The sequence below is a fragment of the Heterodontus francisci genome, chromosome 7, assembly GCF_036365525.1.
Source record: "Heterodontus francisci isolate sHetFra1 chromosome 7, sHetFra1.hap1, whole genome shotgun sequence".
In the NCBI taxonomy this organism is placed as follows: Eukaryota; Metazoa; Chordata; class Chondrichthyes; order Heterodontiformes; family Heterodontidae; genus Heterodontus; species Heterodontus francisci.
Genome location: NC_090377.1, coordinates 14,357,273 through 14,373,727, shown reverse-complemented (window position 1 = coordinate 14,373,727; position 16,455 = coordinate 14,357,273).

The window sequence follows — 16,455 nt, the reverse complement described above, 5'->3', positions numbered from 1 at the left end:
AACTGACTCTTCCACCCTGGGAAAAAGTTTCTGACTATCCACTCTTTCAATGCCGCTCATAACTTTGTAAACCTCTATCATGTCGCCCCTCCACCTCCGTCATTCCAGTGAAAACAATCCGAGTTTATCCAACCTCTCCTCATAGCTAATGCCCTCCAGACCAGGCAACATCCTGGTAAACCTCTTCTATACCCTCTCCAAAGCCTCCACGTCCTTCTGGTAGTGTGGCGACCAGAATTGCACGCAATATTCTAAGTGTGGCCTAACTAAAGTTCTGTACAGCTGCAGCATGACTTGCCAATTTTTCGACTCTATGCCCCGACCGATGAAGGCAAGCATGCTGTATATATTCTTGACTACCTTATCCACCTGCGTTGCCACTTTCAGTGACCTGTGGACCTGTACGCCCAGATCTCTTTGCCTGTCAATACTCCTAAGGATTCTGCCATTTATTGTATACTTCCCACCTGCATTAGACCTTCCAAAATGCATTACCTCACATTTGTCCAGATTAAACTCCATCTGCCATTTCTCTGCCCAAGTCTCCAACCGATCTGTATCCTGCTGTATCCTCTGACAATCCTCATCACTATCCGCAACTCCACCAACCTCTGTGTCATCTACAAACTTACTAATCAGACCAGCTACATTATCCTCCAAATCATTTATATATACTACAAAGAGCAAAGGTCCCATCACAAATCCCTGCGGAACACCACTAGTCACATCCCTCCATTCAGAAAAGCACCCTTCCACTGCTACCCTCTGTCTTCTATGACAGAGCCAGTTCTGTATTCATCTTGCCAGCTCACCTCTGACCCCGTGTGACTTCACCTTTTGTACCAGTCTGCCATGAGGGACCTTGTCAAAGGCTTTACTGAAGTCCATATAGATAACATCCACTGCCCTTCCTTCATCAATCATCTTTGACACTTCCTCAAAAAACTCAATCAAATTAGTGAGACACGACCTCTCCTTCACAAAACCATGCTGCCTCTCGCTAATAAGTTTGTTTGTTTCCAAATGGGAGTAACTCCTGTCCCGAAGAATCCTTTCTAATAATTTTCCTACTACTGACGTAAGGCTCACCGGCCTATAATTTCCTGGATTATCCTTGCTACCCTTCTTAAACAAAGGAACAACATTGGCTATTCTCCAGTCCTCTGGGACCTCAGCTGTAGCCAATGAGGATGCAAAGATTTCTGTCATGGCCCCAGCAATTTCTTCCCTTGCCTCCCTCAGTATCCTGGGGTAGGTCCCATCAGGCCCTGGGGACCTATCTACCCTAATGCTTTGCAAGACACCCAACACCTCCTCCTTTGTGATAATGAGATGACTGAGACTATCAACACTCCCTTCCCTCGGCTCCTCATCCACCAAGTCCTTCTCTTTGGTGAATACTGATGCAAAGTACTCATTTAGTACCTCGCCCATTTCCTCTGGCTCCACACATAGATCCCCTTCTCTGTCCTTGAGTTGGCCAACCCTTTCCCTGGTTACCCTCTTGCTCTTTATATACGTATAAAAAGCCTTGGGACCTAGTTTGATCTATTTTTATGATTCCACTCTGTTCAGCTCCTTAGAGCAGAGAAGGTCAAGGGGAGATTTGATGCAGGTGTTTAAAATAATGAAGGGTTTAGATAAAGTAAGTACAGAGAAACTATTTTCAATGCCTAAAGGTTTGATAACCAGTGGACACAGATTTAAGGTAATTGGTAAAAGAAGGCAACTTGAGTAAAAACATATTACGCAATGATGCACTGCAGCAACACACCAAGGCTCCTTTGACAACACCTTCCAAACCCGTGACCACTACCACCTGGAAGGACAAGGGCAGCAGATGCCTGGGAACATCACCAACTGCAAGTTCGCCTCCAAGTCACACACCATCCTGACTTGGAACCATATTGCCGTTCCTTCACTGTCGCTGGGTCAAAATCCTGGAACTCCCTTCCTAACAGCACTGTTGGTGTACCTACCCCACATGGACTACAGCAATTCAAGAAGGCAGCTCACCACCACCTTCTCAAGGGCAATTAGCGATGGGCAATAAATGCTGGCTGAGCCAGCGACGCCGATATCAAATGAAAAAAGAGCTGGCACAGACTCAATGGGCTGCAAGGCCTCGTTCTGTGATTCTAAGATTCATTGCTTCCATTCACAACTCCTCCAATCATGAAGCAGCTGGACCTGCACATATGAGTGATCGGCAACACTCGCGCTACTTAACTACCTGGTAATGGCCATTCTGAACATGAGAGAGCCCAACCACCTTGCTGTACCTAATGTGTAAGACTATCAATCTTTACATTCTTATTTGGCCCATCAAAGTAGAAATAGGGAGGAAAAAGGCAAATAATGATATTTAAGGATTTTTTTTATTAATGTAGAAAATGATAGATCAGGCAAACGGATTAGATTATGTGGATCAACTAAAATTGAGAGCATAAATTAAATGAAAAGGGTTAGAATAGAGCTTCCAGTCTCACTTCTTTGGTCAGGAATCCTCCTTCCAACAAGCGGAGCCATTCACCTGCCTCCAGCATTCCCCCGCCACCTGGATCCTTCCCTCTGGCAGCATCCTTGGAGAGAGAAACAGGGTTAACATTTCAGGTCTGTGACCTTTCTGGACCAGGGGAGAAAAAGTAGTCAAGATAGGAAGAAATAAGGCCAATGGGGCAGGAAAAGGCTGAAAAGATGGGTCTACTGGGACAGTATTGTTTGTGGATTTTGGGAAGGAGGTAATAACAGGCTGTCCGGGGCTGGCGGACTATGAGGTGGGAAGCTGTAGAGGGAAGATCACCAGAGGAGATGAGGTCAGTGACAGCCCTGGAGACAGTAGCTTGATGTTTGGTGGTGGGGTCATGGTCTGGGAGGGGGGGTAGGGTCGTAAGAAGTGTCTGAAAGGTGGCGCTCAGCCTCTGCAAGGTGGAGATCGGTACGCCAGATTATAACAGCACCACCCTTGTCAGCAGGCTTGATCACAATGACGGGGTTAGACCTGAGAGAACGGAGTGCAGCAAGTTCGGAGGGAGACAAGTTGGAGTGAGTGAGGGGAGCAGAGAAATTAAGACGGCCAATGTCATGCTGAAAGTTCTCAATGAAAAGATCAAGAGCGGGTAAGAGGCCAGAGGAAGGGGTCCAGGTAGAGGGACAGGACATATCCGGGGATGGTGATGGTGGTGTCTGGAACATTGTCTGTAAGGTATGATTCAGTGAGTATGACTATGTCAGGCTGTTGCTTGACTAGTCTGTGGGACACTCTCCCAACATTGGCACAAACTCCCAGATGTTAGTCAGGAGGACTTTGCAGGGATCAGGGCTGGGTTTTCCGTTGTTGTTTCCGGTGCCTAGGTTGATGTTCGATGGTGGAACATTTCTACAGCTACTGATTTGCTTAGCTGCACCCTCACCTCCACCTTTGATGCCCTAGTCCCCAAAACAAATATCAGTGTCTCTCATCCTGGCCATTCCCCCGGTACGGCCTTCATCTCCGCTCCCTTAAGTCCAAGAGACACAAACCTGAAAGGATATGGCGGACACCTGGGTTAGCCATCCACTACCATATCTGGCTGGATCACTTAAAACACTATCGGGTCATGCTCTCATCTGCTAACACTGCTTACTATTCCAGGATCATTTGGAATGCAAAGATAACCCCCAGCTTCTTTTCTCTATTGCAAACCGCCTTCTTAAATCCCTCTCCCCTGTTCCCTCCACTGACTTTCAACAATAAGTGCATGGAGCTCATGTAATTCTTTGTCACGAAGATCGAGACCATCCAATCAGCTGTCTCGGCCGCGTCCCTCCTTTCCGCTAGCCCACCGGGTCAAACTTCCAATAATGCTCCCCCCCACCACCCTAGGCCTGGACTCACATCTTTCTCAAATTTCCCTCCTACTCCCCTCATGCAATCTCTGAACTCACCTTGTCCATGAGGACACACCTCCTGTTCCCTCGATCCTATTCCCACTAAACTGCTGATGACCCAACTTCCTCTCCTGGTCCCTATGTTATCTGATATTGTAAACAGTTCTCTCTCTTCAGGTGTTGTCCCTCTCACCTTTAAGTCTGCCATCATCACCCCTCTCCTAAAAAACTAACCCTTGACCCCACCGCCTTTGCAGACTACCGTCCCATCTCCAATCTCCCTTTCCTTTCCAAAGTCCTTGAACGCATTGTCACCTTCCAAATCCGTTCCCATTTTTCCCGGAACTCCATGTTTGAATCCCTCCATCAGGTTTCCGCCCCTGCCACAGTATCGAAACAGCTCTTATCAAAGTCACAAATGGCATCCTATGTGACTGTGACAGAGGTAAACTTTCTCTCCTCGTCCTTCTCGACCTGTCTGCAATCTTTCACATGGTTGACCACACCATCCTCCTCCAACGCCTCTCCACTGTCGTCCAGCTGGGTGGGACTGCTCTTACCTGGCTCCATTCTTATCTATCTAATTGTAGCCAGAGAATCACTTGCAATGGCTTCTCTTCCTGCTCCCACACCGGTGCCTCTGGTGTTCCCCAAGGATCTATCCTCGACCCCCTCCTATTTCTCATCTACATGCTGCCCTTGGTGACATTATCCAAAAGCACAGCTTTAGTTTTTACATATAAGCTAACGACACTCAGCTCTACCTCACTACCACTTCTCTCGACTCCTTCACTGTTGCTAAATTATCAGACTGCTAATCTGACATCCAGTATTGGGTGAGCAGAAATTTCCTCCAATTAAATATTGCGAAGACTTGTAGCTATGTTTTTTTGGTCCCTGCTCCAAACTGCATTCCCTAGCTACCGACTCTATCCCTCTCCCTGACAAAAGTCTGAAATGAAGCCAGCTTGTTCACAATCTTGGTGTCACATTTGACATGGAGATGATCTTTCGATCTCATATTCATGCCATCACTAAGACTGCCTATTTCCATCTCCGTAATGTTACGTGTCTTCACACCTGTCTCAGCTCATCTGCGTCTAAAACCCTCATTCATGCCGTCATTACCTCTAGACTTGACCATTCCACTGCACCCCTGGCTGGTCTCCCACATTTCCGTAAACTTGAGGTCATCCAAAACTCTGCTGCCCGTGTCTTCACTCACACCAAGTCCCATTCCCTATTACCCCTGTGCTCGCTGACCCGCATTGGCACCTGGTCGAACAATGTCTTGATTTTCAAAAGACAAGTTGGGTTTGTTCTCCTCAGAACAAAGCAGATTGAGGGGAGATTTCATAGAAGTGTACAAAATTAGCACAGCCTTAGATATGTTAGACCAAGGAAAAGCTGTTCCCGCTAACAAATGGTAGAAGGATTAGGGGACAAAGATTGAAAGTTTTGAGAAAAAGACACAGGGGGAACATGAGGAAGAACTTTTTTTGCACAGTGATTGGTAATGACTTGGAACTCGCTGCCCACAAAGGTGATGAAAACAGAGACGATCAATGAAGCTAGATGGTCACCTGAGAGAAGTCTTTCAGGGCTACGGGGATTGGGGAGTGGGACTGATAGCATGGCTCCGTGGAGAGTGGGCATGGACACGATGGGCCAAGTGGCTTCCTTCTGCACCATAAGTAACTCTTATCTTTGGCCTCCTTATCTCGAGAGACAATGGGTAAGCACCTGGAGGAGTTCAGTGGTGTGTGGAGCAGCGCCTGGAGTGGCTATAAAGGCCAATTCTAGAGTGACAGGCTCTTCCACAGGTGCTGCAAAAAAATTTGATTGTCGGGGCTGTTACACAGTTGGCTCTCTCCTTGCGCCTGAGGACACAGGCTTGATACACTTGGACTTTTGTATTCCGTGTCAGTGCGCCATTTTCCCACACTCTCTTGGCCAGTCTGGACATAGCAGTGGAAGCCTTTCTATGACTCTATAAACCACTCCATGGCATTGTCTCTCTCTATCTCTGTAATCTCCTCCAGCCTCACAACCCTCCAAGACATCTGTACTCCTCTAATTCTGGCCTCTTGTGTGCATCCCTGGTTTTAATTGCAATCAGATGTCTGGCCCTTGAAAAGGTGGTGGTGAGCTGCCTTCTTGAACTGCTGCAGTCTATGTGGGGTGGGTACACCCGCAGTGCTGCTAGGAAGTCAACCACATTGCTGTGGGTCTGCAGTCACATGTAGGCCAGACCAGGTAAGGACAGCAGATTTCCTTCCCTAAAGGATATCAGTGAACCAGATGGGTTTTTACAACAATCGACAATGGTTTCATGGTCATCATTAACTTATTTATTAGCTTTTTAATTCCAGATTTATTAATTAAATTCAAATTTCACCATCTGCTGTTGGTGGGATTTGAACCCATGTCCCCAGAGCATTAGCCAGGGCTCTGGATTATTAATCCAGTGATATTACCACTATGCCACCGCTTCCCCTTGAAAGAAGAACATGAGGTGTGATGGGAACACCATCATCTCTAAGCTTTCTTCAGAGTCACACAGCACCCCGACTTGGAAACATGTCACTGTTCCTTCCTCATCACTGAGTCAATGTGTTAGAAATCCCTTTCGAATGCCGTTGTGGGAGTAGCATCACCACAAGGATGGCAGTTGTTCAAGGATATGGCCTGCCCCCACGAGGGCAACCAGGGTGGGCTATAAATGTGACCTTGGCACCGTCACACACATCCCAAGAACAAATAATGTAAATGTATTCGACTGAAGTTGGTATATTTTTGCTGGGGGTTAGGCTTGGAAGATTAAGCCTCTTAACAAAGCTGGGTATAAATGCTGCTAGTTGGCTGGCATATCGGAATGTGAATGTTAAAATATGAGAACTTATATAATATGAGAACCCGTATAATAATTCGACTACTTCTGTTGTGATAACTTCCAACAAGTGGATAAGTTAATGATGTTGCTCAAGCAAGAATGAACAGCATTGCCTTTCTAATTGCCAGGATTGTTCCTGTCAGCACTGTTCTGAGGCTTCGTCTTTCACAAGCACCGTGAGCTTCAGGGACAGTGATGATTGGGATTTTTCTTTAGTGGCGGGTTTATTGACAGAGTTTCCATACCTGCCCTAACTTGTGCGTCCCACAATTGCCAGGATTATGCATCAGGTGAACCTATGATGGAACTTACATCTAGAATATCTAGGAATGACCATCTCGACCACATACCCGGTCAAATAGTGAAGGGATTCGATAGGGTAGACATAGAGCAGATGCTTCCACTTGGAGGTGAGTTTTTAAAACTTTTTAAATTCTTTCATGGGATGTGGGCGTCACTGGCAAGGCCAACATTTGTTGCCCATCCCTAATTGCCCTTGACAACTGAGTGGCTTGCTAGGCCATTTCAAAGGGCAGTTAAGAGTCAACTACATTGATGTGGTCTGGATTCACATGTAGGCCAGACCAGGTAAGGATGGCAGATTTCCTTCCCTAAAGGACATTAGTGAACCAGATGTGTTTTCATGACAATTAATGATAGTTTCATGGCACCATTACTGAGACTAGCTTTCAATTCCAGACTTTTAATGAATTAATTAATTGAATTTATTAATTAATTGAATTTAAATTCCACCAGATGCCATGGTGGGATTTAAACCCTCGTCTCCAGGCTTTAGTCTGGGCCTCAGGATTACTAGTTCAGTGACATTACCACAATGCCACCGGGGCCTTAAATATAAGGCAATCATTAATAAATTCAATAAGGAATTTTTAAGAAGCTTCTTCAACCAGCCAATGGTTAGACTGTGGAACTCGCTACCACAAGGAGTAGTTGAAATGAATAGCAAAGATGACTTTAAGGGGAAGCTAGATAAACACATGAGGGATAAAGGAATAGAAGAATATGCTGATAGGTTTAGATGTATTAGGGGTGGAAGGAGGCTCATGTGAAACATTAACACCTGCATGGACCAGATGGGCCGAATGGCCTGTTTCTGTGCTGTAGACTTGATGTAAAATTCTTTCTCTATTTGGCTTGGAGGAAATGATTGTACGTTTAGATGATAGGTTTTAATAATGATTATCCCTGGTTTCTGTATAATAATTAGGCTGCTTCTGTTGTGATAACTTCCAACCACAAGTGGAGAAGTTAATTATGTTGCTCAAACAAGTATGAACAGCATTGCCTTTCTAATTGCCAGGATTGTTCCTGTCAGCACTGTTCTGAGGCTTTGTCTTTCACAAGCACCGTGGGCTTCAGGGACGGCAATGATTGGGATTTTTCTTTGGTGGAGGGGTGATGGGGGGGATAATAGTTTTGTGGCACTACTACTGAGGCTATCATTCAATTCCAATGTTTTTAAATAATTAATTAAACTTGTTTTAAGAATTTAAATTCCACCAGCTGCCATGGCTGTATTCGAACTCGTGTCCACAGGCATTGGTCTGAGCCTCTGGATTACTAGGTCAGTGACATGACCACGACACCACTGGCTCACACCAGAATGTTGAAAGTGGAGGATTCAGTGATGGTAATGCCATTGAACATCAAGTGGTGATGGTTAGATTCTCTCTTGTTTGAAATGGTCATTGCCTGGCACTTGTGTAGCGCGAATGTAACTCATCACTTATCAGCCCAAGCCTGGATGTTGTCCATGTCTTGCTGCATCTGGACATGAGCTGCTTCAGTATCTGAGGAGTCACAAATGGTGCTGAATATTGTCCAATCATTAGCAAACATCCCCACTTCTGACCTTATGATGGAGGGAAGGTCATTGATGAAGCAGCTGAAGATCGTTGGGCCTAGGACACTACCCTGAGATACTCCTGCAGTGATGTTCTAGGACTGAGGTGATTGATGTCCAACAACCACAACCATCTTCCTTTGCACTAGGCATGACTCCAACCTGCGGAGAGCTTTCCCCCTGATTCCCATTGTCTCCAGTTTTTCTAGGGCTCCTTAATGCCAAGCCGGTCATGCACTGCCATGATGTCAAGGGCAGTCACGCTCACCTCATCTCTGGAGTTCAGCTCTTTTGTCCATGCTTGGACCAAAGCTGTAATGAGGTCAGGAGCTGAGTGGCCCTGGCAGAACCCAAACTGAGCACCAGTGAGCAGGTTATTGTTGAGCAAGTGCCACTTGATGGCACTGTCAACAACCACTTCTGTTACTTTACTGATGATCGAGAGTAGATGTGATAGGGCGGCAATTGGCCAGTTTGGATTTGTCCTGGTTTTTGTGGAAAAGACATACCTGGGCAATTTTACACATTGCCGGGTAGATGCCAGTGTTCAAGTTATACTGGAACAGCTTTGCTAGCGAGGGCACAGCTAGTTCTGGAGCACAAGTCTTCAGTACTATTGCCGGAATGTCCATTGCCTTTGCTGTATCCAGTGCCTTCAGTCGTTTCTTGATATCACGCGGAGTGAATCGAATTGGCTGAAGTCTGGCATCTGTGATTCTGGGGACCACAGGAGGAGGCCGAGATGGATCATCAACTCGGCACTTCTGGCTGAAGATGGATGCAAATTCTTCAGCCTTGTCTTTTGCATTGAAGTGCTGGGCTCCCCTATCATTGAGGATGGGAATATTTGTGGAGCCTCCTCCTCCAGTTAGTTGTTTAATTGTCCACCACCATTCATGACTGGATGTGGCAGGACTGCAGAGCTTAGATCTGATTCGTTGATTGTGGGATCTCTTAGCCCTGTCTATCACATGCTGCTTCCGCTGTTTAGGATACAAGTAGTTTCACCAGGTTCACACCTAATTTTTAGGTATGCCTGTTGCTGCTCCTGGCATGCCATCCTGCACTCTTCATTGAACCAGGCTTGATGGTAATGGTAGAGTGGGGAATATGCCAGGCCATGAGGTTACAGATTTTGGTTGAATACAATTCTGCTGCTGCTGATGACCCACAGCAACTCATAGATGCCCAGTTTTGATTGCTAGATCTGTTTGAAATCTATCCCATTTAGCACGGTGGTAATGCCACACAACACGATGGAGGATATCCTCAATCTGAAGATGGTATTTTGTCTAAACAAGGGTTTGCAGTGGCCACTCCTACCAATACTGTCATTGACAGATGCGTCTGTGACAGGTAGATTGATGAGGACAAGGTCAAGTAGGTTTTTCCCTCTTGTTGGTTCCCTCACCACCTGCCGCAGACCCAGTCTAGCAGTTATGTCCTTTAAGACTCGGCCAGCTCGGTCAGTAGTGTTGCTACCAAGCCACTCTTGGTGATGGACCTTGAAGTCCCCAACCCAGAGTACATTCTGTGCTGTGGCTACCTGTCATGGGTTCTTTGTATTATCTTAAGCAACACAATGAGGTGCGTGGATTCCAGTTCGTTGAAGATCTCTATAATTTTATTAACAGCTAAACTAGTATATACAATTTGAGCAAACTATTTACAGAACCTTTGTGTCGGGTGTTACAGTTGCAGAGTGACTATGGCTTCAAGTCACATGTCTACATCCTGGTACTTAGTTCATTAACATACTGAGTTCTTGAAGGAACATCACTCTTAAGGCGATCATACAACATTATCCTCAGTGCTTCTTCCAATTGGAGTTTAACACGGAGAAGCACTGATTCATTAGCCAAGGGGGGCAGGGTGGGGTGGGGCACGGTAGGTGGTAATCAGCAGGAAGTTTCCATGCCCATGTTTGACCCGATGCCATGAGACCTTATAGGGTTCGAAGTCAATATTGAGGACTCTCAGGGCAACTCCCTCCCAACTGTATACAACTGTGTCACCACCTCTGGTGGGTCTGTCCTGCCGGTGGGACAGGACATACCCAGGGATGGTGATGGCAGTGTCTGGGACATTGTCTGTAGGTATGATTCCATGAGTATGACTATGTCAGGCTTGACTAGTCTGTAAGGCAGCTCCCCCAATTTTGACACAAGCCCCCAGATGTTAGCAAGGAGGACTTTGCAGGGTTAACAGGGGAGGGGTGTTGAGCGGAGGGTTCCAGTTATAATGCGCATTGTTACATTCAATTGAGTATCAACAAGATGTGTGAGTGATGATCTATGCCAGACAGGTGCACAGTACTCTGCTGCTGAGTATGAAAGGGCGAGTGCTGAGGTCTGGGGTGTTGAGGCAGCAGTGCCCCATGTAGATCCAGCAAGTTATTTCTGGTTTTGACCTTTGCTGCTGTTTTCTTCAGATGCTCCCAGAAGGACAAAGTCCTATCCAGAGTGACTCCCGAGTATGTTGGGTTGGGACCATGCTTTAATCTCTCACCGTCCATGTACATACATAATTCTTTTTTGGCACTGGCATTGTGCAGCTGGAATACACTGGATATGGTTTTCGAGGGATTCATTGTGAGACGCCATGTGCTGCAGTATTCCGTCAACTTAGTAACATCTTCGTCGAGGATCTGGTCCAGGGTGTAGAAGGATGGAGCTTGGGTGGCACAACAGATGTCATCAGCATAGATAAACTTGCAAGACGTGATTGTTGGCAGGTCATTTGTATATATGTTGAACAGCATTGGGGCTAGCACTGAGCCCTATGATAGTCCGTTGGCCAATCTTCTCCATGCACTAAATCGTCTGTTGCAAAGGAACCGACTCAGGTTGGAAACACTCTGGACAGCTTTAGGAGCAGGCCAGTGTGCCACACTGTATCATAGGTAGCTGTGAGGTCCAGTAGCACTATGCCTGTCTTCAGGTTCTTTTAGAAGCCATTTTCGATGTAGGTGATCACATGTCCTGCATCCCTTACGGAAACCAGCTCGGTCAACATTAAGGATGGTCTCTACTTTCAGAGATATACGTTGCAGGATAAGACGCTTAAAGATCTTAAAGCACACAGAAAGTAGAGGAATCAATTTATAGCTGGCCACCAGTGTGAGATCTTTTCCGGGTTTTGGAATGGCAATGATTTTTGCCCTGCGCCACACCTTTGGGAGTACGTATGAGCTAATGATTCTTGTGTAGAACTGAGTCAGCCAGACACAAACACAGGGGACAAGTTGTTTCAAGAATTCTGATGCAATGTTGTCACAATTCAGGCCCCTTAATGCTTTCTCCAGTTCTGTGATCTTGAAGGGATGAGGTCTGCCATGATCTGCACGTTCCTGATATTGTTTTTTCAGTTTGTTACAGACCATGCGTTTTGTTTTCTTTTCCAACTGTGTCCTCGCTACATGGAGCAGATGACTAGCCACTTGGTTCGGGGTGACTGATGGGCAATTTAGTACAGGTGATTCTTTTGGGCTGCTCCAAGGCGGTGAATCAGGCTCCAGCACTTCCGACTGAAAATCAGCACCTTCGACAGCATTCCCTCAGTACACTGGGAGCGTCAACCTCAGATTTGTGCTCAAGTCTCTGGACCCAACTGGGCCTTGAACCAATGATCTTTCTGACATAGAGAGAAGAGCAATCCAGGTAAACAGCTGGGTGGCAGGAATGCTTTGCTGCTCCCAAAACATCCACCAATAAATTGGCGGAGTCAGAGCCTAAAGCCTCGCCCTCAGTATCTAAACTCATGTAAAGAGTTTGAGCAAGGTGGCGGAGCTCAATTTGGCAGCATAGCTCTGGGTCAGTATCTTTTGGAGGGTAGAATATTGGAAAAGGGGAAAGGGAGGAAATCCACTCGCTTGTATGCTCACTCTGAGGATTGTGTGTTTTTATAGAATTAATAGAGAGTCAAAGGAAGCTTAATTGTTAGTAATCAGGACTGAATTCCTACATAATCCACCAGGTTATAAAGGAGATGTCTGAGACTCTGACAGTGACTGTCAGTCGTTTCCAGCTTCCATGTTTTATAATTTAGACTTGCTGGAAAGAAGCCTGGTTGTCAATTGTCAAATGGTTTAAGAATGACAGCAGAATCATAATTGAATTATTGGCTTAAGATCAGTGCCAGACATTTGTTCTTCCTTGTACTTATATATGTGATAGATAGATCGCTGCCAGTTCTGGAAGACTCCAAAGAAGCTTCACAAGTTCCGTTTGCTTTTATCTTTTTTGAACATTTTCCTCATTAGAGATGGCACAGTTACGAACTATAAGCAGCCACTGTAAGCAGCATACAGTCCCAGGTTAAATAAAGTACAAGCTAAAGGCCCTCTACACTGTCCCAACAAACACTTCCAGGACAGGTACAGCACGGGGTTAGATACAGAGTAAAGCTCCCTCTACACTGTCCCAGCTACAGAGTAAAGCTCCCCAAAAAAAAAAACGGGGTTAGATACAGAGTGAAGCTCCCTCTACACTGTCCCATCAAATACTCCCAGGGCAGGTACAGCACGGGGCTACATACAGAGTAAAGCTCCCTCTACACTGTCCCATCAAACACTCCCAGGGCAGGTACAACACAGGGTTAGATTCAGAGTGAAGCTCCCTCTACACTGTCCCATCAAATACTCCCAGGGCAGGTACAACACAGGGTTAGATACAGAGTGAAGCTCCCTCTACACTGTCCCATCAAATACTCCCAGGGCAGGTACAGCACGGGGTTAGATACAGAGTAAAGCTCCCTCTACACTGTCCCATCAAATACTCCAAGGGCAGGTACAGCACGGGGTTAGATACAGAGTAAAGCTCCCTCTACACTGTCCCATCAAATACTCCCAGGGCAGGTACAGCACGGGGTTAGAGACTAGTAAAGCTCCCTTTACACTGCCCCAGGGCTCCCAATTGCTCTCTCAGATCCCACAGCACTATTTTAAAGAAAGCAAGGTGAGTTCCCTCTGGCATCCTGGCCAATACTTATCCCTCTCCCAACATCACTTCAAAAAAAGCTGGAACAACAAAGCTGATCTCAGCTGGTGTGACAATGAAGCTGTTATATTGTTGTTAAAAAACTCAACTGGTCCACTGATAGTCTTTAGGGAAAGATATCTGCCGTGCTTACCCGATCTACACCTATATGTGACTGAAGTCCCACATCAGTGTGGTTGAGTGTTAATAGCTGGCTGATGCGGTTGAGCAAGCCACCCTGTTGTATTAAACTTCTACAAACACAACGGTTCAAGAAGCTCCACCACCAGAATCGCAGGGTAACTATCAATGAGCAATAAATTCCAGCCTTGCCAGTGATGCCAAGAATGAATAAATTAAAAAAAAATTAGGGGTAGTTTATGCCTTAGCATCATATGCCACAGAAAGTGGTAACTCGGCCCATTGTGCACATGCCACCTCCATAAATTTAAGGTCATCCAAAGCTCCACTGCCCTTGTCCTAACTCACACGATGTCCTGTTCACCCTTCACCCCCTGGGGGCACTGACCTTCATTAGCTTCCAGTTAAGTAACGCCTCGATTTTAAAATTTTCACCCTTGTTTTCAAATCTCTCCATGGTATCGCCCATCCCTATGTCTAGGTCCTCCAGCCCTACAACCCTTTGAGATCTCCACGCTCCTCCAATTATGGCCTCTTACGCATCCTTGAATTAAATCGCTCCACTATCAGTGGCCATGCCTTCAGCTGCTGAGGCCCTACGTTCTGGAATTCCCTCCCTAAACCTCCACCTCACTTTTCCTTTAAGACACTCTTTTAAACCTACCACTTTGACCAAGCTTGTGGTCATCTGCCCTACTAAGTCCTTATTTGGCTCAATGTCAAATTTTGTTTGATAACGCTCTTGTTAAGTGCCTTAGGATGTTTTACTACGTTAAAGTGCTATATAAATGCAAGACATTGTTATTGTTTGAAAGAGTTACCCAATTAGTCCCACTCCCCTGCTCTTTCTTATATCACTATAAATTTCTCCTTTACGTATTTATCCAGTACCTTTTTAAAGTTTCTATTGAACCTGCCTCCACCATCCTTTCAGGCAGCACATTCCAGATAATAATAACCCACGGTGTTAAACAAAATTCTCCTTATCTCACTTCCCATCCATTGGTTGCTTAGACAATTACCTTAAATCTGATTCCTCTGGTTAGCGTCCTTCTGCCAGTGAAAACTTAATTACTCTATTAAACCCTCTGATAGTTGTGAATACCTCTATTAAATCACCCCTCTGCTCAAAGGAGAACAATCCCTTGCCTCCAGATCCATTAGGAATTGAGTTGAGTTGGACCAAACTTACTTATTCTATTTAAGTTGCTGTTCCTGTTTCCCTTCCCAACGCACATAGTGGGCAATGTGAATGCAGAGGGGCTACGTGATAGGGATGTATATAAAAGCACCCGTGACGTAGGAGTTGCAGCTCCTCATGTTGTGATGTCTTGTTCCTGGGTTACAGTACAGCAATCGTCAGGATTTTGGCAGACCAGGATATTTATTGTAGGCTGCATTGTTGTCAAATGCACAGATGAAAAGAGCAGTTTCATAACACGGTGAATGGGCTATTCTCTCAAGTCACTCGTGGGACAATACACTTGATTACATATCTTGTGGTGCAGCCAAAAGTTAAGTAACACAATGTGCAAATGCTTGTTGCAGCATATGTTTGGCAGCCCTGGATAAGGAAGTTGTTTTGATCCCAACAGGTGTGATTAAGACTTTTCTTTCTGTTTTCTCGGTTGGTTGAAATATATTTTTCAAGTTTCGGTAAGAATTTGGGGTGGATTTCTTTGGCACTTTTTTTTCATTTGCTCTCAGGATTTGGGTCCGTTTTTATTGGCAAGGCCCGAAGCTCTCGAATTCCCTTCGTAACTCTCTCCACCTCTCGACCTCGCTTTCCTCCATTGAGATGCACCTTAAAACCTACCTCTTTGAGCAAGCTTTTGGCCATCTGCCCTAATATCTCCTTACGTGACTCGGTGTCAAATTTTGTTTCATAACTCTCCTGTGAAGCTCTTTGGGAGATTTTATTGTGTTTAGGCACTATATAAATACAAGTTGTTGTTGTTGTCGTCTATCCTGAATTGCTCCGAAAAAATTATGGTGGGCCTTCTCCTTGAAGTGCTATAGTTCATGTGCTGACGGTGTTCCCAGCATGGTTTTAAGTAAAGAGTACCAGGGTTGAGAGAACAGTGACAAATTGGAATGTTGTTTGGTTTGCTGTAAATGGTATTTGTTTTTATTCATTCATGGGATATGAGCGTCACTGGCCAGGCCAGCATTTATTGCCCATCCCTAATTGCCCTTGAGAAGGTGGTGGTGAGCTGCCTTCTTGAACCGCTGCAGTCCATATGGGGTAGGTACACCCACAGTGCTGTTAGGAAGGGAGCTCCAGGATTTTGACCCAGCGACAGTGAAGGAACGGCGATATAGTTCCAAGTCAGGATGGTGTGTGACTTGGAGGGGAACTTGCAGGTGGTGGTGTTCCCATGCATTTGATGCCCTTGTCCTTCTAGTTGGTAGAGGTCGCGGGTTTGGAAGGTGCTGTCTAAGGAGCCTTGGTGCGTTGCTGTAGTGTATCTTGTAGATGGTACACACTGCTGCCACTGTGCGTCGGTGGTGGAGGGAATGAATGTTTGTGGATGAGGTGTCAATCAAGCGGGCTGCTTTGTCCTGGATGATGTTGAGCTTCTTGAGTGTTGTTAGAGCTGCACCCATCCAGGCAAGTGGAGAGTATTCCATCACACTCCTGACTTGTGCCTTGTAGATGGTGGACAGGCTTTGGGGAGTCAGGAGGTGAGTTACTCGCCGCAGGATTCCTA